Source organism: Acomys minous (assembly GCF_964271855.1).
Source record: "Acomys minous genome assembly, chromosome: 18".
Taxonomy (NCBI): Eukaryota; Metazoa; Chordata; class Mammalia; order Rodentia; family Muridae; genus Acomys; species Acomys minous.
Genome location: NC_140501.1, coordinates 15,795,378 through 15,821,301, shown reverse-complemented (window position 1 = coordinate 15,821,301; position 25,924 = coordinate 15,795,378).

Sequence of the window (25,924 nt, the reverse complement as noted above, 5' to 3'; positions counted from 1 at the left end):
AATAGAGTGCATTTAATATTTGTGTTGTTAGATCTCAGTTACCCAACTTGGAATGATTTTTTTTCTGTCTCCATCTATGAACCTGAAAATCTCAAGTTTTTCAGTAGCTGAATAATATTTTATTGTGTAAATATGCCACATATCTATCTGCCTGTCTGTCTATCTATCATCTATCTATCTATCTATCTATCTATCTATCTATCTATCTATCTATCTATCTATCTTAGAAATTTTGAAGCAGGGGTTCTCTGTGTAGCCTTGGCTGCCCTAAACTCACTTTAGTGAACAGGTTGGGCTCAACTCAGAGTGATTCTCTTGCATCTGCATGCATGAGTTCTGGGATTAGAGTCATGTGCCACTGCACCTGGCTTACTACATATTTCTTATCCATTAATCTGTTGATGGACATCTATAGTGTTTCCCATTTCCTGGCTACTATGAGTAATGCAACAAAAGCACATTGATGGATAAGTGTCTCTTTAATAGGATTTATAGTCCTTTAGGTGTCTGCTAAGAGTGGTATAGGTGGCTCTTGAGGTTGATCTATTTTTAGTTTCCCGAGGAAGCAACACAACATTGCTGTACAAGTTGTCACTCCCTCCAACAATAGATGTGTTTCTGTGACCTCATATCCTCATTAAAATGAGCTGAAAGTTTTTATTGTTACTGACTATGACCATTATGATTTGTGTAAGGTGAAATCTGAAATATTTTTGATTTGTACTTTCATGATGACTAATAATGTTGGACATTTCTTTCTTTAAGTTTTTCTCAAGCATTTAAGTTTTCTCTTCTGAGAACTTTGTCTAGTTCCACACAGTATTTTTAATTGGTTTAGTTCTTGTTCTTCAGTTCCTTTTTTTGTACTTCATAATATTTTAAATATTAACTATCTATCAGATGCATAATCAGTAAATATATTTTACAATTCTGTATCCTATTGCTTTGTCTGGATGATGGTGTCCTTTCTCTCTCATAAAGAAACATTTCATTTTAATGAGATCACATTCTATAGCTGTTTTTCTTAGTGTCTGTGCTATGTTTCTGCTGTGTAAAATTTCATCTGTCCCAGTGAGTTTCAGATAATTTCTCATTTTCTCTTCTACCAGATTCAGGTTATCTAGTGTTCTGTTGAAGCTCTTCATCCATTTGGAGTTGAGTTTTGTGCATGCTGATAATATGGGTCTGTTCTCATTCCTCTCTAGGAAGCCCTCCAGATTGACCCACCTTATCTGTTGAAGGCCCTTCCATGCTTATTTCTGGCTTTTTGGTCAAAAATTGGGCGTTCATCCCTTGAACCTGCAAATTCAAGGACTAAGCAATATCAACACATCCTATCTCAAAGAGGAGGAAAAAAGTTTCTGAAAAGTCATTACTATTTGTGGAGGTGAGTGTTTTAATTAGCATATGCCACATCTGTGTTTAACATGTTCTGTGTGTGAATTGTGATATCTGTCAGTAATAGATGTCAGCTCTGTCAGTGATAGAAAAGGGATATATTTGCATAGGACTCATATTTGCAAAAAACAATGCAACACTCATAGAAAGCCAACTGGATTTTAGTACAGCTCTGAAATAGGTAGTTGTGTGAGGAATAACAACAGATTAGACTGGAGAGAGAAGAGGAACATAGTTTATAGTACAATAATACATGTGATTTCAATCTAAAAGAGATATTTAGAAGCGATTGGTTGTGAAACTACAAGAGGCTGGGTCATTTCAAGAATGCAACCATTAGTATCCTAGAATCATTTTGACTCCAATTTTTGTTGATCAATATTTTATACATCTTACGTAGCCATGAGTGAACAAGACAAAGGAAAGACTCTTTATATCATAAGTGACATATTTTCCCAAGAAAACAAAGGCAAATATGTTGAACATAATAAGTAGAAATCAAAAAGTGTTTGAAATTAAAATACCACACTAATAGAAAAAAGTAAAAAAAAAAAAAAAAAACTAATGCTAGGTTCAAATAGTCTGAGCATGAGAGAAGAAACTGTTTCAAAATAATGTAGACATCTCTTTCCTAGGGATTAATTGCAATTTGAAGAACTTTACTGGAATTATGCCTTGTAAAGGAAAGTGCAGCCAGCATAAAGTCTTCTTAGTAAGAACAAGGAGAAGCATGGCACTTTTGTGGTGATAGAAATGATAAAGTGGATAATAAAAAAATTAAGATGTTGGAGAACAAAAAGGAAAAGTGTTGAAACAAAGTGACAGAGGATGATGAATAGAACAGCAGTCAAATAAATCCAGTCCTTCAGGCTTAATCAACAAGATTTATCACGGTGCTGCTGCTCATGGACCTGGCTGCTTAGGAAGAAGAAGAGCACGTTTCACAGGGAAGAAAGTGAGGTCATCATTGTAGGTGGGACAAACCAACACTTGTGCATCTGTCAAAAGCTTTGATTCCAATAAAACTTACTGATGTTTAAAATTTGAAAACCAAAGTGAAAGATAATGTACGTAACAATATGTGTTCAATTCCTCTGCTTTGGTTACAATACTTTTGTAATTAAAGAATATATGTGAACAAAACAGAAAAATATAAAAATATATAAATTAATAAAAATTATTTTATTAATAGTAATGTTTATTGGTCTTTATTGTGTTGCCAATTTATATGAGATATTATGTATTTAGTCTTAAGTGCATACATTTATTAATATAATAAATTATAGATAATTTATAATTTTCCTGCTGTGTCTGCAAAACTTATAATTCCCTAGAAGTTTTTATACATTACATCAAATAAAAGATTAAAACGTGGCAATTATATTATATTATATTTATTTATTTTTAAGCAATTTATTCATTTATTACATATACAGTGCTCTGCCTGCAGGCCGGAAGAGGGCGTCAGATCTCACTATAGATGGCTGTGAGCCACCATGTGGTTGCTGGGAATTGAACTCAGGACCTCTGGAAGAACAGCCAGTGCTCTTAACCTCTGAGCCATCTCTCCAGCCCCTAGGTTATATTTTAAATAATTTTAAGAAGTATTTGCGTGGGATGCCATGTGGCCCGGGTGAGCAAAGTACAACCAGAGGCCCACCAACCACAGTACCATGTGTTGTGGATGGGCAAGCATGCACAGAGGCTCTGCCTGCTTCCAGGCTACACAGTGGAGCTAGTGAGTAGAGGACACACAGAGGGCACCATACAGCATTATTGTATACACCAAGAGACAGTCCTGTGTATGTTTTGCCTGCAGTGGGAGCCATTATAATGGGAAAATATGTGGTGCATGATGGGAGATAAAGAGAAGCAGAAAAGTTTGAGCCTGATAAAGCAAGGCATCATGGGAGCTAGTAGGCTGGGGGGAAATAACCTGTTTGAGTACCTGTTCTGCCACCTGAGCCTGTGGTGAAATCTCAGCCTGTGCTGCTGTTGAGGGCCATGTCTGGGCCTGTGGCAATGCAGCAGCATCTGTACTGATTTTGATAGCTCATATTACAACTAAAGATTACGTGGGTGTCTCTAGTCTGGGCTCTTGCCTGGGACCACACTGAAGCCCAGGTGCTATACAGAGCTGGACCCACCCTCACTACCTACAGCGTCCTGGAGAGCTGGCCTCAACTCTCACCTGCTCTCCTGCACTTTTGCCTGGGCAGCAAGTGGAGCTGGCCCAGCCACTTGTCTGTCTTGTCTGCAATGAGATCCCTTGCCGGGCCCCTTGCTACTTTCAACAGTCCGGAGTGCTGGCTGCAAGATCTTGAGAACAGAACGGGCCCTGGTCCTAGCCAGTTACAGTACTCAGTAGAGTTAGCCCTGTGCCTTGACTGGACAGCACAGTAGAGCTGCTTCTGGGGCCATAGGTGTGGTTGAACAGGTCCCGGAGGGTGAGAGAGTAGCAGACCTTACCTCGCACTTTGTGAGCTTCAGCGTTGTGTAAACTAGCCAGAACAGTAATGGAGCGATCATCAGGGGCATGCAGATGTCGAACTGGCGCCCTGGCCAACTCAGCTACCACAAAAGCTCAGATTCGGAGTTTTAAATAAGCCCACTACAAAATCTACCTCATGTATGAACTACTGGAGCATGTGAAAGGGTAAGTTCTGCAGATCAAAAGAAATAGATCTCCACTACACAGGGCAACAACAGGGTAACAAAGAGGAGCTGAGATAGATGAGGATCGAGCGTTGACTGTATAGCAAAAACCAGAGGCCTCCAACTCAAACTAGACCAGTGACTTACTGCAATGAATAGTTGTAAATAAAGATGTGTGGACCAAAGGGTATGCCACTGTGGGGCACACTACAGCTCCCATGAAGAAATGTTTTCTATGCTTGATTTTTGTTTGTTTGTTTATTTGTTTGTTTTGAGGAAGTTGAAAGGGCAGTGGGCTGATACAAAGGAATGGAGAGATGAGTGGGATTGAGGTGCATGAAGAGAACCTCACACATAATTTAAAAAGTTAAATATTTTAAGGTAGATAAACTTTAAATTAACAAAGATGACATTTTCCATCATTTTGCACCCTTGAAAATTTCATAAAAATGCAAACTAGTACAGCTACTTTGGAAATCTTTCTGGTGCTATCTCAGAAACCTGGGAATAGGGCTTCCTCAAGATCCAGCTATTCCACTCCTTGGAATATACCCAGAAGATGCTCCAGCATACAACAAGAAAAATGGCTCAACCATGTTCATAGCAGCCTTATTCATAATAGCCAATCATGGAAACAGCCTAAGTGTCCCTCAGTAGAAGAATGGATAAAGAAACTGTGGTACATATACACTATGGAATACTATTCAGCTATTAAAAACAAAGATATCCCGAAATTTGTGGACAAATGGATTGAGCTAGAAATGATCATAATGAGTGAGTTAAGCCAGAAGCACAAAGACTCAAATGGTATATACTCACTTATATCTGCATACTAGCCCAAGGGGCATGTCCCATGAAAGCCTTCACTTACCAGGAAAGTGGGACAGAGGGGAGGACATCCCATTGAGACTCGGGATGAGAGAAGCAAGGGAGAATAGCAAAGTAGAAGGATCCAGAGGGTTCTAGAAGCCTACAAGTAGAACATTATGATAGGCAGTTTTGGGCCCAGGGGTCCCGCTCAAACTAAGGCACCAGCCAAGGACAATACAGGCCGTAAACTTTAAACACCTACCTAGATCTAGCCAATGGACAGAACATTCTCCACACTTGAGTGGACTTTCTCATGTACTCTGGCGCCTCACATTTGACTATGTCCCCTGGAGGGGGAGACCTGGTGACACTCAGAGGAAGGACAGCAGATTACCAAGAAGAGACTTGATACCCTATGAGCATATACAGGGGGAGGAAGTCCCCCTCAGGAACAGTCATAGGGGAGGGGAATAAGGGGAAATGGGAGGGAGGGAAGAATGGGAGGATACAAGGGATGGGACAACCATTGAGATGTAACAAGAATATAAATTTAAAAAAAAAAATAGAGAATGGCAAGCCACACTATATACTCAGAGGACCTGGTACAGACCCACATGGGCCCTGTTAATGCTGACTCATTCTCCAAGAGTTCCTATGAGCATCGATATGTTGGGTTAGAGCACATTATTGTTTGGTGTCCTCCATGGCCTCCAGCGCGTACATTCTTTCTGCCTGGCTCTGGCCCTTTGTATTTTTACCATCTGCTGTGGGAGAAGCCTTCTCTAATAATGGTAGAGCAAGAAAATGATCTATGGGCATAGCAGATTGTCATTAGAAGTCTTTTCATTACTATCTTTTCTTTTCTTTCTCCTTCCCCTCCCCCTCCTCCTCCTCCTCCCCCTTCTTTCTTGTTGTTTTTGTTGTTGAGCAATGTTTGATTTTAACCTAGTTCCTTTGTTATCTAGTCTCAGGTTCTTGGTCCCTAAGCAAGGAGTGTTGTTTATAGGTTCCAACCCATGGAGTATGACTTAAGTCAAATCAGATATTAGTGGGTTATTCCCTGAAGCTTTGTGCCACCATCACACCAACATACATTGTAGACAGGACACCACTGTGGATCAAAGGGTTGGTGGCTATATTTGTGTTAATGCATCTCATTTTGAAAGGCACTAGAACATAGGGATGAATTGTTTGGGTAGACATCATCTTGGTTTCTCTTTGTTCAAGGTGGATGTGTTGTCTTAGGCAATGGAATTTTCTTGCTAGTTTATAGAGAACAATCTGTGGTTGTGGCAACATGCTGGGTTAGTTGGTTTGTCCTATGAGACCTCTTTGTTCAACAATTCAATAAGATGTAACCTGATACAGTACCTAGAAAATTCATTTGGTGATAAGAGATGCCCAGTTGAGTCTCGGTCTCTCTCTTTATTTGGTGATTTCATTCAAATCACCTTCATCTATGTATATATTTAGGAAGACTCTACTATATTAGGTTTCCCTACTTCCCCTCAAATGGCCCTTTATTTTAATCTTTATTTAACTGTCTTTCTTCCCCATCTCTCCTTCTTCCCACCCGATTATCCTCTTCCAACCCCACATCCATCCATTACTATCTTATGTCCCTTTGTTAAGGATACCTATCTACCCTACTAGTTCCTCACTTTTTATCTAACCTCTGTGATTCTAAGGATTGCAGCTTGGTTATCATTGGCTTTACAGATAATATCTTATAAACCAATACATAATATATTTCTATATATTTCTATATTTTTGTTCATAGGTCTGGGATACATTACTCAGGATGTGTTTTTATAGTTCCATGCATTTACCTGTAGAAAATGTTCTTTTCATTTTTTATCAATCTATGAAATAATCTATTTTGCTTAAGTAACCCTGAAATTTTAGTAATTTATTTAAAATCCCTCAATGTTATCATATATATTATTGAACATAAAACTTTTCACAATTTTAGCATGTAATATAATTAGTCATAGAACCATTGGCTCTAGTTATAACTGTAACCCTTGGGAACCTAGATGAAGAATATACGGAGAAGAACAAATGATGTTAGACACCACAGAAAACAATGCTTTGTTATGCAGGAATTGTTACTTAGTATAGCTAGAGTAATGGTTTAGAAAGATGAATAAAATTTTACCTTTCTCCTTCCAATTAAATTCCCCAATCTCTGAAGCAGTATTCTTATAATATTTGCAAACTTACAAAAATAGTCTTATTGAAATATTCTTAAACAACTAGCATTTGTTTTTAACACTAAAGGGGGATGATGCAGAAAATAATCCTTGAATATGTATTTTTAAATATGTAGATATGTGTCTGTGAGTGATAGCATCTATATAAACATATGATGGTATGAGTTTAATCATTTTTTTCTATATTGGAACCCAAACCAGATGAAATTTGAGATTTCTACCTGACAATGCTAGAAATATATAATTTTGGTATCATAACCCAGATTTGCATAAAGAGTTACAGGGGAAATTTTTATTTTTCTTTGAATAGAATGTATATTCCAACATAATTTGATCATTTTTAGAACAGGGTATTCTATGATTTCTGGAGCAGGGGAGTCAAATATACAGTAAGAAAACAAATCAAAGGAGGAACTGAGTCCACGGCTGCTACTGAAATGTGACTTCATTAGTGTTGCAGCTTCCTGCTTCTCTATGAGGTAAGCTGAGAGTAAAGATGTGAGCTGTAGATAGAGCTAAACAATTTTATATTTTAAGTTTTATACAGCATATTTTAATCTTATTTTCCCTCCTGCAACTTCTCCGGGACCATCCTTCCCTCTTTCCCCATCGTTTACTCTGTCAAAATCCATCCCTCTGTCAAAATCCATCCCTCTCAAAAACAAAAGGAAACATAAAAATCAAAATAAGTTAACAACAAAACATTAAAACAAATATAATATGTAACTATAAAACAAAAAGCATCAGAAAAAAAAACAATTTATTTTGTGTTTGTCAGATGCATCTGCGCTAGAAGGTGGCCCCAGAATGTGGTTTGAACACCCAGTGCCACCCCTTTGTATAAAACTAATTTTCCTTTTCCAATCAGGTATAAAATGCAAATAGTTTTATCATATGCTTTTGGAAAGACAATTTATAAGACCTTTTGTAGTGAGAAAGCATTAGATTGCTGTCCTTCTATTAGATGCCTGACTAATCTCTCAATTTCATTAAGCACGTTTCCTGCTCAATATATGCCCCACTCAGTTGGCAGATAAAGGAAAACACAGTTAGTGATAGTTACTTCATATTTGAAGGCTATATTGAAAAAAAAATAGCTCATGCTGGTTTTGAATTTAATATTGCTTTTTTGACAGTGAATAATTTGTCAGTTATTGATTGTTACAAGCTTACTCTCAGTTAACATGAAAAAGTAGGCAGTGAGAATTATAAGATTACCTCTATGAGGTATAAACAATAGAACATTAGAATAACTGGAAATATAAGCGTTTATCATAGCAGAAAGGATAAAAACCTTCAGGATAAATTAAGACATAGAGAGTGCATTTATTTACCATAACTGTCAATTATTAATGACTAATATAGTTTATAAGGAGTGTTATGATGATAAGATATAAAGTGAGCAATTTTTAAACTCTGGCTGATGTCAGCTTGCGTACTGCGTTAGTCTTATGTAGATATATACACATGACAAAAGTAAAATATTACATAATTACAAACAATTGAAAATGCCATTTTAATTCATTGAAAATGTGGTTTTAAAAACTCAAACAAGAAATAAAGTGATTCTAACAGAATACACATAAATATATGCATTTTAACTTATGCAGTATTATCTTGAATCTTCCACCAAATGATCTTCACTTAATTAGGGAAGGGCTGAAAACAAATTCATTAAAGAGAAGCTTTGTGACAGCCCACACACAAAGCACTTAATATCATAACAAGACTCAAAACATCATTAGGAAAATTTCCATCACATGGAAGAAAACGAAACTCAACAACAAATGAAAATGAACCAGAGATTTCACATTTAATGAATGATGACTATGAATATACTTGTGTCTCATTTTGCATCAACAAAATTTAAGTTAAAATACCATCATGTTAGATTTTGGGTAATATGTGTATCCAAACTTCAATGTGATCCTTTACTGAGAAGACATTTACCAGAGCAGGTTCCATATTAGATATCCTGCATATCCACTTTTTACATTATGATTCATAACAGTAGCAAAATTGCATTTATGGAGTAGCAATGAAATAATATTATGGCTAGTGGTCATCATAACATGAGGAACTGTATTAAAGGTCACAGTGTTAGGAGGTGGAGAACCACTGGTCTCAGAGGAAGGATCCTTCTTCTGAGGTTTCAGATGGCCTTGAGGAACATATTAGCTATGGGAAGCTGAAGAAAATGTGATGCTTATTATAAAACAAGGGGATATCCTGGATAACTAATAAGTACACACATACATATGTGACATGTTCCAGTATATCTCCTGACTGCGAAATACATTAATATTTAGGGGACTGCAAAGGAGGTGGCTGTACCAACATAATTATTTTGTCTTATCAGCCAACAAGAAACATTTCACATGTGATGTGGTAAAGTTGTGGTTCTTGCTGGAAATGATCATATCCTACGAATATGGGCTACTCTCTTTGTTTTTTTTTTTAGATTATAGGAATCTACTTTTACTTTTCCCAGAGCCTTCGGTTTATTTTCGCAAATCGTGTTGAAAGCATATGGAAGCTAATGAAAGCAGAACCTGAAGATAAAGACAAATAAATCTTGCACCACAATTAATATTATAACATACATTTTATAGGCCCTATACTTTAAATAAGTTACAGTTGAGAAAAAAGCTAAGAAATTTTCTATAAATAGCCTCAGATGCTTGTTTGAAATAGTCATAATGAGACTGCATTAAATAGACAATTTGGCACAACTGTAATGATTAAATATTGTAGAAGAAATTATTTAGAAATTTATTCTTATTAAAGTCCTGAATAAAAGATAAAATAAAAGGTAAATGTATTTTAAATGAAAAATAACTACCTGCTTTGTAACTATTGTATTTACTAGATTTTTTCACTTAGTAATATATTGAATAATTATTGTTATGACAAGTATATAATAAATGGTTTAGTTAAAACACTTGGCTCACTTATAAAAATAGAATCTTATACCTCTGCCTTTGGTATTTTGAGAAGTTAACATTTAAAATTGAAAGAATTAATTTCTAACAACATAGTTACAGAAATAATCTTGGTGAGTGTACTTTCCTTGTCAATTCTCTTGTATGCCTTGCTTTAAAGCACAACTATATTATAAGGTGTCCCCAAAATAGTCCCATTTTATGTTAGAAGCATGTAATGTGTTTCATTTTCTAAAGGCTAAAAGTTCGGAGACTGCTTGGAATATCAGAGGAAGGCAGATTTTGAACATTGAAGCAATGTTGGAAGTGTTATACTATTTGGCTTTTTATTTTGAACTAAATGATATTTTCTTATGGGACGGTCAATGCCCATGGGGATGAATGCTAGAAAAGTGTGGTTTAGAAATAAACTATTCCCAAATGTGAGGCACCAGAGCACGTGAGAAAGTCATATCCCACTCTCCACTCAACTGTGGAGAATGTTCTAACCATGGGCTAGATCTGGGTAGGGGTATAAAGTTTACCTCCTGTATTGTCCTTGGCTGGTGCCTTAGTTTGAGCGGGACCCCTGGGCCCAAATCTGCCTATCATAATGTTCTACTTGTAGGTTTCTAGGACCCTCTGGATCCTTCTACTTTGCTATTCTCCCATGCTTCTCTCATCTAAAGTCCCATTAGGATGTCCTCCCCTCTGTCCCAGTTTCCTGGTAAGTGAAGGCTTTCGTGGGACATGCCCCTTGGGCTAGTATGCAGATATAAGGGAGTATATACTATTTGAGTCTTTCTGCTTCTGGGTTAACTCACTCATTATGAGGGGGAGACCTGGTGGCACTCAGAGAAAGGACAGCAGGTTACCAAGAAGAGACTTGATATCCTATGAGCATATACAGGGGGAGATAATCCCCCTCAGGAACAGTCATAGGGGAGGGGAATAAGGGAAAATGGGAGGGAGGGAAGAATGAGAGGATACAAGGGATGGGATAACCATTGAAATATAACAAGAATAAATTAATTAAAAAATATGAAGAAGGAAAAAAAAGACTAGTTAAACATAAAAAGAAAACTATTCCCACCTGATCATGGTTTTGAACACTTGGTTCCAACTGATGGTGTTGATGTGAGGGCTGGGGTACTGTGGTGTATCTAGAAAGTAGGATCTACCAGGAAATGTAAATTGCCAGAAGGAAGGCTTGAAGGTTAAACCACCACTCTGATTCTGGACTGATCAATGTTTCCTAATTACCCTATTATCAAAGCAGTCAGATCATTCTTAAATCATCACAAAGAAAAAGTGATATACCTTAACATTGTAGTCTGATACTCTTTTGTATAACCAAGCTAAAATGAATCTATCACACCTTAAGATTTTACTGTCGATATTATTTCCACAGCTTTGAGCTGGATGCATTCAGCCAATAAGTAGTAGGACCTTTGCAAAAATAAACCTAACTTAGTAGTTAATAACACATTCAATGTTATTTATTGGAAAAATGTCTAACAGTTTGACTCTGTTGCCTGTAAAAGCCTTCAAACCTTAATGTAGATATTAGTGTTCTTTTCTGGTTTGAGGATGGGAGACTAGCATGGAAACTGAATGATAAATGGAAAAGGACAGGATAATGAGCTTTCAGGGCAAATAAAAAGCTGTCCAGGAAGTCAGGCTAGATGTCATTTATGTCATTTTGTTACAGACTCTGGCTATGTTCAAACAATATTTTGAAAATTTGAGTGAGGCTGAATCCAAATATAAAAAGAGCAATTTATTTAGTGGAATAATTTCATTACCACAGAAAATATAGCCTCTGGCTTGGTTACTAATTACTTATTTAACCAGGAAAACAGAGAAAACAGAAAATGGAGAAGACAGTTGTGAGGAGGTAGAACGCTATGGAGAAAATAGACAAGAAAAACGCCTGGGAAGAGTCATGACTATCAATGTAAATAACACAATCAAAAAGGAACCTTCTAATCTGCACGGGGTTGGTAAGAATTAAACTCTGAACACAAGACTCTAGCCATGGATGCCTCTAGTGTACAAAATGAAAATTTATATGAAGGGAAGGAACCTGAAAACTGAGCTCTCAAAATGACAAAGACAAGTACACTTTGATGACAGACTTCTGCCTAGGGAAATGGTCCACCTACCTCAGCTGTGCAGACACAATGAGGATGCTACATCTGTGAGGCTAGAGTGTGATGACGCATTTCCAGATGCAAGCAAACGCATGCTAGCCCAAGAGGCACGTCCCATGAAAGTCTTCACTAACCAGTAACCTGGGAGAGAGGGGAGGACATCCTATTGGGACTCTAGATGAGAGAAGCATGGGAGAATGGCAAAGTTGAGGGATCCAGAGGATCCTAGAAACCTACAAGAAGAACATTATGATAGGCAGATTTCTGCCCAGGGGTCTTGCTCAAACTATGGCACCAGCCAAGGACAATACAGGCCGTAAACTTCAAACCCCTACCCAGATCTAGCCAATGGACAGTACATTCTCCACAGTTGAGGTGAGAGTCGGGTCTGACTTTCACACGTACTCTGATGCCTCATATTTGACCACATCCCCTGGAGGGGGAGACCTGGTGGCACTCAGAGGAAGGATAGCAGGTTACCAAGAAGAGACTTGATACCCTATGAGCATATACAGGGGGAGAAAGCCCCCCTCAGTCACAGTCATAGGGAAGGGGAATAAGGGGAAAATGGGAGGGAGGGAGGAATGGGAGGATACAAGGGAGGGGATAATCATTGAGATGTAATATGAATAAATTAATAAAATAAAAATTTAAACAACTTGCTTTTTTCTACCTGGTAACGCATTTGAAGGCTTTAAAACAACGTATGGGTTTTGTGGTCATGGAGGTTTATAACAAGGCTCCATAAAGTGACTGAGCCAAGCTGTGAAGGAGGTTCAGAGCCACTGAATAGACTGTGCTTGAATTGTTGGACGGTGATGCCAAAATTGCAAGTGAATATATTACAGATATAACTAATGACTGATAGTCAAAGAAGAGAACAAGAAACACTAACTAAACAGAGAAGGCGCAAATATCAAGACCATGGAATTTTCCAGTGGCTGAGATGCACAGCTGGACTTCTGAAATCTACTAGAGTCCATATGGTTCTATGGATGTTGTGAAGACATGAAGACTTCTTTATATGCCAGGCTGTATTTTGCATTTTTGTCCTAATGTTACGCTTTTGCCTTCTTCATTTTTGAAATAGAAAATCTTGCTATTGTATTTTAGAAATATATAACCTGTTTGATTTCATTAAAGTATACAGTTGAGGGCATACCTTGCTTCTCAGAGGAGTTGGAGCTCTTATACACCACGGGATTAAGGGACTTTCAGTGTTGAGGTGAATGAATTTTGTGTTATACAATACCCATGTGCCCACAGAGACAGAGGTTGGAATAAGAAAGCTTAGCTATAAATTGTCACAGGTCCATCATATATTACAACACTTTTCTCCTGGCTTTTGCTGTTTTGGTTGTTGTGAAACTTTACTATTTTGTCCCTTCTTGAATAGTGGGTCACCAAGGGTTTAAGTTTTAAAGGTTGTAAGCAGTCCCTGGTTCCAACATGATCTCTTTCCTAATCTTTTGGGGATGAAATAAACTTTGGCCCAATATTCCCACAACCATAGAGCCATATGAGCACACATTGTCTCCCATCTATGGTAGCTTAAACTGTAAGCTGTGCCTTAAACAATAAGGCAAAAATAAGGCATGTCTTACTTAAATTGTTTTTGTAAGGGAAGTAAATCTAAAGGAAATAAGTAAGTCTCACCCCATGCCTAGTTTCCTGCACCATGACACAACCCCACCTACTTTCTGTTGTCTGCAGATCAGGATATAAAGGTCTTAGACTCAGCCACAGCAATATGCCTTTCTGTTTTCCATCATAATAATCACAGAAGAGCCTTCTAAAACTGTTAAAACTTCTTTCTTCTGTCTAAGAAAATATGTGCTTTATATTTGGTACACATTACTTAGTTATAGTAATATAATAAAGTTGCCTTGGTCATCAACTATCGTCACAGCAATAGAACAGTAACACAAACAGTGGATCCAGGCTGCAATGCAGAGTATCATTTCTAGAAATGAATTTACCAAAGCATATGAATAATTTCAATATGGATTTTACTGATGCCAGTCATAATTCTGAACGTACCTTCTGAGTATTAACATAGATCACTGACTTTCAAAATGACCCAGAGTTATTCACAAATACATTACACACCTGAGATGTCACTGGTGGTCTCCCTAAGTACATCTACTTTGACTAACCAAGCACCTCATTTAGCTATGTGGATGGCTGCTCTTTGCTGTTCCTAATAAGTTGTGATAAATGACTCACTGATTGGCCTTGCTCCAAATGATGACTTTTACTGCAGCCATTCTTTCTTCTGTCTAAGATTATATATGCATTATATTTGGTGCATATTACTTAGTCACAGTAGTATAATAAAGTAATATATCTGGAACTGACAGAAAGGAATGATGTTTGTTCAATAACTAATAGGAATTTTGAGCTGCTTCTCTTTGGGGAAGGAGGAATAGTTTTTATTTAGGGGATAATGCTGATACAAGTGTATGCATGAGATAAAATATAGGCACAGCTCTAGCTATAGCTAAACTAAGAATGACTTTGTTTTAATTCCTCCCTATTGATTTCCCTACATACATTTCCCATCTTATTGAAGTCATAACATTGGATTAGAACTCATCCCAGGGGCTTAAATACCAGCTTTTAAGCTTATTATTCAAAAGTTACCTTTTACTTTAATAAAAGTTGTATTAAATAAAGAAATAACAAATAGACTTTACAATGTTTCATGTGCAAATAACAATATCTAATTCCACCAGAATCAACTTTGTCTTAAGAATAACGCCACATATCCAGGGAGAAAGACAGAGACAGTGTAAGGGAGGTAAAGACAGAATAGAAATGAGAAGAGAGGAGAAGAGAAAAGAGAAGAGAAGAAAGGAGAGGAGAAAAGAAGAGAAATAATTCCTGCTCTTCAGTTTTTTGGATGTAGTTTGCAAAGGCAAAAAAAGATGTGTATCTCTGTCTCAGAGTTTATATCTTGTTATTTTTGCCCAAAAATTTAGAGTGTGTCATATCACAGAAGGCTTTCTCCAAATAGTAATGAACCAAGCAAGGAACTTAATCTCAATTCTTCCATCAACTAACTGAATAAAAGCAGTGCTTGATGTGTAGAGATTTTTCTGTGGGTCAGAAGAAGACTGCCAGAGATAAAGATCTTAAATATTTCTAATATTTTCCAACTATCTTTATAATTTTGAAATTTCATACCTGATATATATGTAAGTCGATAAATGAAATCAACATTTTTATTTATTTATTTTTTTACAGAAGATGCCAATTGCAAAGTGCTTTCTGGTCACTGACTACTTAATGTATCAGACAATAGTACTCCATTTCCTCATGTGCTGTTTGTTGTGATTCAGATTCTTGTGAGTTGAAACATTTCATCCAAGGTGACAGGGGTGAAGGGTATGGACTTATAAAAGAGTGCCACGTGTCTCGAGAGGTGAAACTTGAAAGATTATGAAAACTTCTCCCTATCTTATAGAAACCATAAGTAACTGCTGAGGAGGAGCCTTCAAGCAGCCAAACAGAGGAATCCCTCAGACATCTCAGACTGCCTTCACACTGTTCTGGAACCTCCTGTGACATACCTTTCAGAAGTAATCACCCATATTGGGGCAGATTTTTTTTTAATGGTACAACTACTTTTGATTCATCGCTGATCATTTTACAAAACCCTTCAACCATACTCATATTAGAAACCCTGATAAAATTGTTAATTTACCAAGTTGAACTTAGGAGTAATAATTATTTTGGTTCATCATGTGTTATTTTTCTGAAATGAATAGAAATGTGTATTACTTCTTCCCCGGGAAGGTCTGTCACATGTTAGTTATATATTTATAAACTGATCGGATGGCAGAGTATACTATGGCAAATATCACCTTATCATTTCTTTCAATGAACTACCTCAATTCATAATAAGATGCACAATGATTTTGCAAGTATACTCATTGTTAATAAAACAGCTAAGAGATGTATGCATAGGCTTCAGTATGTTTTAAAATAACTTCTGCTCTTACAGATTATGGAATTGTTTCTCAGAGATCTCATTTATATGTTTTCATTCACTGGTATATTCAAATTTGCTCCATCTATTATAGATGTTCTTCAGTGAAGAAATGTTAAGAATGTGTATTGATGCATATTGACACAACCATCATATTTCTTGTTAACATAAGCCAATGAGAATGTAATCAGAATTAAAGAGAGAAGTGAAGAGTAATTTCTCTGATTAAAAGTGCATGAAATTAGAATTTAAATCTTTCAGTCACTACCATTGTGACAAAGAAAGATTGTTTTATCTCCCTATTTTTATGTGTACTTACATATGTGATTATACTTTCACTACCCAAATATTATAAAAATATGAAATTTTATTATAAAATATATTAAAAATAAAACAAGTAGATTGACTAAGCATATTTATCAGATATCATATTTATCCATTGAAAGTATTTGGCTAGCAAACAGCTAAGTTACTGGAAAATAAATAATAAGATAAAATTCAGAGGCTTATGATCATGAAAACTGCTTACAATTAGGTAATCTTGAACACTCAACATTTCCGTGTCATATAAAAATGGATAGAAGGATATAAGACATAAAAAGATAAAGAACAATTAGGACAAGGAATAAGAAAGGGAGATATCTATACTAAGATGTGTGATGTGCTGTCAACATTCCAGTATTTTCTAGCATGCATTTTCTGTAGGCTTTTACTATGTACTTTGCATTGTTTCTGTTATTACATATTACTATTTCTATGGTGCTTGGAGGGAACAAATCAAATAAAATAACTAAGTAATTTTGTGTTATACAGATTAAAAAGTCTGTCTAGGCTACAGGTATACTGTAAAGATAAGTTCCTGGCCATTGGACTAAGGATTGTTGACAGGGAAATTTAGTTGCCAAGAAAGCAAAAAGAGAGCAAGATAGTAAGGAGTGGTTAAGGAGTGAGGGAAAGGTTATAAGACACTAGAAAAAAATGCCATATAGAAGCTTCGACCTTTGCTTGATCGGTTGTGCCAGCCGCTGATGCCCTCACAGGGAGTTAGCTGAAGAATAAGTAGCTGGCATGCTTTCCCCCTCTTCAGAATCTCTAATGCAAAAGTCCCTTCAAGTCAAGCCACAGGGCACACAGCAAGTCAGTGAAGGGTGAAGAGTCCTCTGAAGAGGAAAGCCCATGATATTTAGCTCAAGAAAGAGCTGGGAAAAACATGCTAATCATTCCCTTCTATAGTTGAAGCAAGAGCTGTGTTTTCACTCTCACAGTTACATCAACCAAACTTTTAGCACCGAGCCTACATAATTGCTGAAGTACAATGCATATTTTAATGAATGTATGTATGAATAAGGAGCATTTGCAACTATTCTTAAATTATTTACAAGTGGAATATGGAGTACTCTTGTGCTACTATGCTCCAGAGAATTAAATTTATGACTAGAGAATTATACATACAAAGCTAAACAAAAGAAGCACATTTTCCAAAACTGGGAATTGTCTGCTAAATAATAAAATCCCTTATTAGTGCCTAGTCACTGCCATTGGACTCATTCATGTAGAGAAATAGCCTTTTTGAAAGTACAAAGAAGAATGAATGGAGGCCCTGAATAGGTACTAGGCCTGTATGCACACTAATATCCCCACCTCTTCTAAGATTCTTCAATTATAGGACCTACTGCAGGCATTTTTATTCCAGTCTAAGTATCAGGAGAGCTGTGCATCTCCTGAGGCACCCTTTTTAGTTAGCCCCTGGAGGGCATTCTAAATCTCTGCACAGACTCTTGCTTTAAGATTTGGAGATTATGGATTCAAATTTGTGTGATCTGATTCAGGAAATGTGCACAACATTGTAAGGCTGCTAGATTTGCATATTAATACTACCTCTGGCTTCATCTTATTTCTCTTTTATGCACTACAACTCTATTCTTTTTCAATAATACTGGGGATTTTCTTACTTGTTTAAATGCTTTTTGGAAAGCAGCAGAAAACAAGCAAAGTTTTGTATTTTTTTTGAGTTGTTTAGAAGTTGCTAATAGAACCAAAGTCTAATAAAATGCAGCCAAGAAATGTATTTATATTATCTCATAAAACATATGTGACTAGAATCTTTCTTCATTTAAATTTCTGTACATTGATACTTCTCAACTCAGGACATGAAACCAATAAAATCAAGTACATGCACAAGCACATGCACAAAAACATATGCACACACACATACACACACACACATGCAAACACACACACACACACACACACACACACACACACACACTACTTGTAGGTATTTTCTCCCATAAGAATTATCATTATCAATGCACCTCAGCTATTTGAAATAGTATAAATAGATATTTGAGTAGAAAAATTAAACACCAAAGAATTCCATAAGTAATGAGTATTGATAGAGAGACACTTTGAATTCTGTGTTTAAACCTTTCCAATTGTGTAGAAGTTGTGGCCAAGGCTACTAGCATAATGAAAGTCAGCTTGTTTTTTTTTTAAATGAATATTATCCTGGAAAATCTATTTATTTTCCAGTACATCCACCAATAACCAGCACATACAGGCCATGGTAAATGATGTCAACTTGTTTAAAAAATAAACACATGCATTTCGAGGGGAAATAGTGGAGACACAAAGAGGAGGAATTGATAGAAACACATTGTATTCATCTGTGAAATTCTCCTAGTATAAAAATGTAGTCTAAAATGAGCAGTGGTTATCTATATTTATAAAGATATATTGGAAGACACCCTGTACTCTCCACTGGAACTATCAAATCTAGAATTATAAACCTTTGTTGAATGTATGGGCTAGGAATGAATTTGAAAACATTCAGTAAATGCATGAGAAATCTACATTGGCAATCACAACAAGTGATGTGTATTGAGTATATAAAAAGCAGAAGGTAAATTTTTGAAATCTTCCTTTTCTCATTGATTTTGAGCCCACAGAGAATAATACCAGAATCTCTTCAATACAAGGACAGAAAAAAAATTAACTATTTTTTCAAAGTAGTCAATATTTTACAAGAAAAGAGTGTTTCTTTGATACCTATACCTAAGAGACCTATGAAAGACTTTGGAATAACTTATAACTTAAAATAAATATCGTTTGTATACAAACATGTTTCCATGTTGAGGTTTAGAATGTTGGAATATGGTAAAATATTAGTACTGTATGTATGAAAGAAAGAAGAAATTTTGTCTCATCGATTTAAAAATTAATGGTTGGGTTAACAAGATGCTTCAGTATGGAAAGAAACATGCCACCAAACATGACATCATGAATTTAATCTCCTGGAGAGCCAATATGCACCATGACATACCTTCACATGCATATACAAATTAAATCATTAATGTAAAAATAAAATATTAGAAAGAAAAGTTTAGGCTAAGGGCCATATATGACAGATTATCAAAATGGAAAAATACAAAACTATTTCATATAAGTTTTATGTGGCATGATAATTAACATAAGACAAACACAAGAAAATAGGAAAAGTTATTCTTATGTGTGCTTAGATTTTCAGATCATGACAGATGTGCAGAATAACAGGTCAGACAAACATAAATGCTATTATGTTGAAAGGCAAGCACAGAGTGTGGTGGTATTTATTTAGTTTCTTTCTGTGTCCACGTGGCTTTACACTCATGGACATTACTTTCCGGGTAGTTCTGGAAGGATATATTTTTGAAGAACGGATGAAAGAAAGAAGAGAGTAACCCTTGGGTTCATTGAGAGTCTTACACAGTAACATGCCATAATTTAAATATATAAACCATACTGAATTGTGTCACTGATCAAGTTCAATGTTATTTAGCTTATAGACATAACAACGATGGAAAAAAATGTAGTGTCTCTTAGTAGGGGCTGGAGAGGTTGTTCAGTGATTAAACCAGTTATTGCTCCTGAAAGGACCCATGCTTGATTTTTAGCACTTGTCAATTCATAAGCATTATTCATTCCAGTTCCCAGGATTCAGATATCTTGATATGCTTGTGCATGGTCTGCATACAAACTCAGCCAAGTCCACACACATACACATTTTATTGCTATAAAAAAACAAAGACATAAGATGAATTTCTATTAGCACAACTTAACCCTCAAAAAACTAATGAAATAGAAGACAAGTGCTTTTGTATTTTATCAAAACATCAGTTGGATTAGTCTATGAAAACTGTGTGTATTACATGTACTAGAAATTAATTCAGAATTGAGATTCACAAGAGACATCATCTAAAGTTTTTACTTAATTTAAACTCCCAGACTTGATTTGTTTTCTATCAAAACTGGATACTAATATAGACATATATGGAATATTGCATATTATTATAAACTAAGAGGATTTATATTTCATTTTATAGCTCAGTGTGATCTTTTATGTAAAAATAATGTGTAATACAATGTACAGAAAGCTATATGGTGAAAATCAAAGAAAAACTTTTCTTTAATTGCCATCTGCCATGTTTAAGGCTAACTTGAAATGGATATATTTCGTATTCTCAAAGTCAGTCTCAAGTGAAATACTTCCTGGAGCCAAGTCAGACCTTCTAATTTTCCCCTAAAGAGCCATGCAGTGGAAAACAATAATTCAAGTGCCCAAGACATATGGGAGACATCTCATTCAAATCAGCACATATTTACTCTTTCCAAAATAAACTGTTTACTTGGGAATCACTGTACAATAACATAACCATTTTCATATTTCAAGTTGTAAATATTTTATCATGTTTTTTAAAAGCAGAAGTGTTGTGGTGTGGTTGAAATACCCAGAATGAAGAATTTTCCAGTTCGTCCACTGACACAGAGGGAACAAATCACATCAGGAATCAGCCATCTAGCACAATATCCATGATAAATGAGTGTGTGGAGCTCAGCTGAGCAGTGATGACTGCTTAGAGGTCTATTGGATCAGTAACATATGAAACCCGCATTCTCGGTGGTCTCTCATCAATCAAGCGCCAGCCTGAAGCCTGTTCTCCCTTTCCTCCACAGACAAAATAATAAGGAAAAGATGTTAAACACACTCACAAGTTCAAGCTCATAGAAGAACAAAAATTTCTCCAATGTATTATTGATACAGATTACGTAGAAAGATGCTCTCCAGCCGGGCGTGGTGGCGCACGCCTTTAATCCCAGCCCTCGGGAGGCAGAGGCAGGCGGATCGCTGTGAGTTCAAGGCCAGCCTGGTCTACAAAGTGAGTCCAGGACAGACAAGGGTACACAGAGAAACCCTGTCTTGAAGAACCAAAAAAAAAAAAAAAAAAAAAAAAAAAGAAAGAAAGAAAAAAAAGAAAGATGCTCTCTCTACACAATACATGAAGATATAGCTATTCTCCAACTAATAACTTGATAATTGCATGTTTTCATGGGACAAGATATGCCAACTTGCACATAGGAAGGTTGAATGTAGGTGATTAGCTTTACCGTGTACTTTGTATAGTGCCAACAAAGGATCTTAAAAGCAGGACTTTGATCAGCTTGGATGAATCCTTCCAAAATGATAGGACAAAATTTTAGTTATAATACACAATAAAAATCATTAAAATTACTTTAAAGCATAATCACCACACCCAAGTATTATGTAAAATACTCTCTTTATAGTTATATTTTAAACTTATTAAGTTTTAAATTAATTATTTGACAGTAAGAAGATTAGCTGAAAGTTTTCTTTTTCTTATTGTTGTTGCCTTTTTCCCCATTCTTTGTAGTGGTGATCATTTAGAAACAGACCTTGAAGTGTATTCTTGACTGACATGGAACTCAGTATGTAGTTCAGGTTGGCATCAGATATATGGCAATTTTGCTGCCTCAGCCTAGAGTGCTCTGAGATGACAGATTTATATCTTTTCTTCCTTTTGTTTACAGTTCTCAGGTAGGTCACTTACTGATTATGTCCAGTTTATCTCTATTCAGACAGTTTCAGGAATGTAAGCATTATCCTTCAGCACACTAATAATGCATTCTAAATCGCAAACAATGAGAAGACCAACTTCTTCAGTCAACTTGCTCTCATAGATGGAGAGAGAACTTATTTACAAGCTCAAAATCATACAGCTTGAAATCAGGGATGGTGATACCTCGAGAAGTTCTTTTCTTATGCAGTATTGTTTTAGCTACCATGGTTTTTGTTTGGTTGGTGGTTTATGACATGAGGCTGAGAAAAAAAAATATCAAGGCCTGTAAAGAATTGTGTTGATATTTTCAGGGGAATTGTATTGAATCTGTAGATTACTTTTGATAACACGACCATTTTTGCTATTTTAATTCTATTAGCCACACATTACAGGATAACCATGCTTACAATCCATAGACCCAAAGGAGCCAAGGAGGGCCCAAGAGAGGATGCTTGATTCTCACTCAGAAGAAGAAATAAAATAGACAATTGAAGTAGATGGAGGGAAGGAATTTGAGGAGAGATGGGGTGGTAAGGATAACAGGGGTGAGGATCACATATGGGTGGGAACAAGGGTGATTGAGTGGATGAGAAAAAGGAGAAAGAACGGAAATCAGTGGGGAGGGAATTTATGGACGAGGGAGACTCCCAGGAGTCTATGGTAATTACTCTATTTGAGACTCCTAACAGTACAGGGATTGGGGAGGAGGTGGATATGGAAAGCCTACTGAGACAAATCACTAACCAAAGAACATGCTTGGGTAGGATCTAAACACATCAAACAAGGTGACAAATATGGGTCCAGTTGCATTTTTTACACATAGACATCCAGTTAGACCAGCACCATTTGTTGAAGATGCTATCCCTTTTCCATCGAATGGATTTGGCTTCTTTGTCGAAAATCAAATGACCGTATGTGTGTGGATTCATATCTGGGTCTTCGATTCGATTCCACTGATCAACCAGCCTGTTGCTGTGCCAGTACCATGCTGTTTTAATTACTATTGCTTTATAGTACAGTTTGAGATCAGGTATGGAGACTCCTCCAGAGCACCTTTTATTGTACAAGATTGTTTTAGCTATTCTGGGTTTTTTGTTTTTCCATATGAAGTTCAGAATTGAACTTTCAATGTCTTTAAAAAATTGTGTAGGTATTTTGATAGGGATTGCATTGAATCTGTAGATTGCTTTTGGTAGGATGGCCATCAACCATGTTCATAGCAGCCTTATTCATAATAGCCAGAACATGGAAACAGCCTAAGTGTCCCTCAACAGAAGAATGGGTAAAGAAACTGTGGTACATATACACTATGGAATACTATTCAGCTATTAAAAACAAGGAATTCCTGAAATTTGTGGATAAATGGATTGAGCTAGAAATGATCATAATGAGTGAGTTAACCCAGAAGCAGAAAGACTCAAATGGTATATACTCACTTATATCTGCATATTAGCCCAAGGGGCATGTCCCACGAAAGCCTTCACTTACCAGGAAACTGAGACAGAGGGGAGGACATTCTAGTGGGACTCTAGATGAGAGAATCATGGGAGAATGGCAAAGTAGAAGGATCCAGAGGGTCCTAGAAGCCTACAAGTAGAACATTATGATAGGCGGATTTGGGCCCAGGGGTCCCGCTCAAACTAAGGCACCAGCCAAGGACAATACAGGCAGTAAACCTTAAACCCCTACCCAGATCTAGCCAATGGACAGAACAGTCTCCACAGTAGAGTGGAGAGTGGGATATTACTTTCTCACATACTCTGGTGCCTCACATTTGACCATGTCCCCTGGAGAAGGAGACCTGGTGGCACTCAGAGGAAGGACAGCAGGTTACCAAGAAGAGACTTGATACCCTATGAACCTATACAGGGGGAAGTAATCCCCTCAGGAACAGTCATAGGAGAGGAGAATAAGGGGAAAATGGGAGGGAGGGAAGAATGGGAGGATTCAAGGGATGGGATAACCATTGAGATGTAACAAGAATAAATTAATAAAGGAGAAAAAAATGTAAAAAACAAACAAAAAAAGAGTTCAACAAAAAGAAAAGGACTGGTAGAGTTCACAGTAGACATAGTAAATCTGTGTTTGCTTCAAAGTAACTTGACATAATATGTATATGTGTATACTTATGCATATGTAAATTTAAAGTAAATGATGAAAGTGTATCATTTCAAAAATAAATAGGTAACAATAAAAATAAATAAATAAACACATCAAACATGTGTAGGTGATATGCAACTTGGTCAACATGTGAGTCCTTCAGCAGTGGGAGTAGGGACTGTCTCTGACTCTGTTGCTTACCTTTGGGTTCCTTTTTTCCTAACTGTTGCCTTATCAGCCTCAGTGGAGGAGGATGTACTTATTCCTGCAGGGGCTTGAAGTGTCAGGGTAAAGGTGTTGCACCTTGGTGGCCTCTTCTCTGAAAAGAGGGAGTGGGGGAATGTGAGTAGGGGGACATGGGAATGGGCCTGGGAGGAGAGGTGTGAGGGGGCTTGGATCAAGCTGTAAAGTGATTAGATAAATAAATGAAAAAGAAAAAAAGTTCAAAAGCATGCTGTTCAAAGCTCAAAACCACTGGCACTGATGTTTTCAAATAACATGAATACCTATGCATTTTCTGAAAGAAATGCACATAAGTTACATGTATTGCTAATTACGTTTTATTTTCTAAACATAGATAATTATTCCAGGGCCTTTTAAGTACAGCTAAGTGTTTAAAAATTAAGGACAATGTTTATATGTTGGGGTATCTTATAAGCCACTGTTACAGCCTGAGGCTCTTATTCCTACTTTCTCAAATGAAAAAATAGAGTTCAGCAGTGCATTTAATTGGAATTTAGATCCCCTAACAGTCTGTCTCCCATCAGAAAGGTCTGAATTCCTGACAAATGGCCTGTTGTATTAAAGTAGTCATTGATACAGGAAGTTCTAGTTTAAAAGAAAAGGTATAGACGGTGAAGAATTGCAAATTACTGAGAAACTATTCACACTTTAGATTTCCATGCCTTTAAGATTTTTTTAAACTACTATTCTAGAAGCTATACCCTGCACCCTTTAGGAAACAGATTAGTGAGGTTAAAGAGGATCTTAAATCTCTCACTGAGGCATCAGTCAAATTGATGTCCTTATTAGAGACCCAAAATGCTTATAATATTTAAAACCTAATATAAACATTTAGGAATATTTTATTAAATGAGGGGAGGTGGCACATGCCTGTAATCTCAGAACTCTGGGAAGCAGAGGAAGGCAGATCTCTGTGATTTCAGGCCCAGCCTGATCTCCGAAGCAAATCAAGAACTGTCAAGGCTACACATAGAAATCTTGTCTCAAAATACAAACAAGCAAACAAAAAGTTTATTAACTTAATAAGCAAAATCTCCATTGTTTAATTTTTTCTCATTTTTATTTTTATTTACTCTTTACATATAAATTTATGTTATTGCACATATATAAAATAAACTACCTACAGCAAGAAGAACCAAGAAATAATCAAGAATTATATAAATTATATAAATATTACATTCATAAAGTTTTGGCTGTTTGTATTTGGCAAACTTGAAGAGACCATCTTTCCTATTTTGATGTATATAAAACTCTGAATGTAAATCAATATAAATCATATCTCAACTTTATCAAAATAAAACATCTATCTAGACCTAACCTGGGAGTGCAAAGAGAGCCGTGACTAGCAAAACACCAGAGTCTGTGGGTTCTCGCACCAAGCCGACATCACAGTCTGGAACACAAGTGGATCGGACCTCAGGTGACCCAGAAAAACCACAGAAAGCTCTGCTCCAGGGCCCAAGCAGCCACTGGGAGAGCATGTCACTCACTTGGCAAATAGCTTTTGAACTCCTACAGGTGCATAGGGAGGCTGGGATTGCAAAGA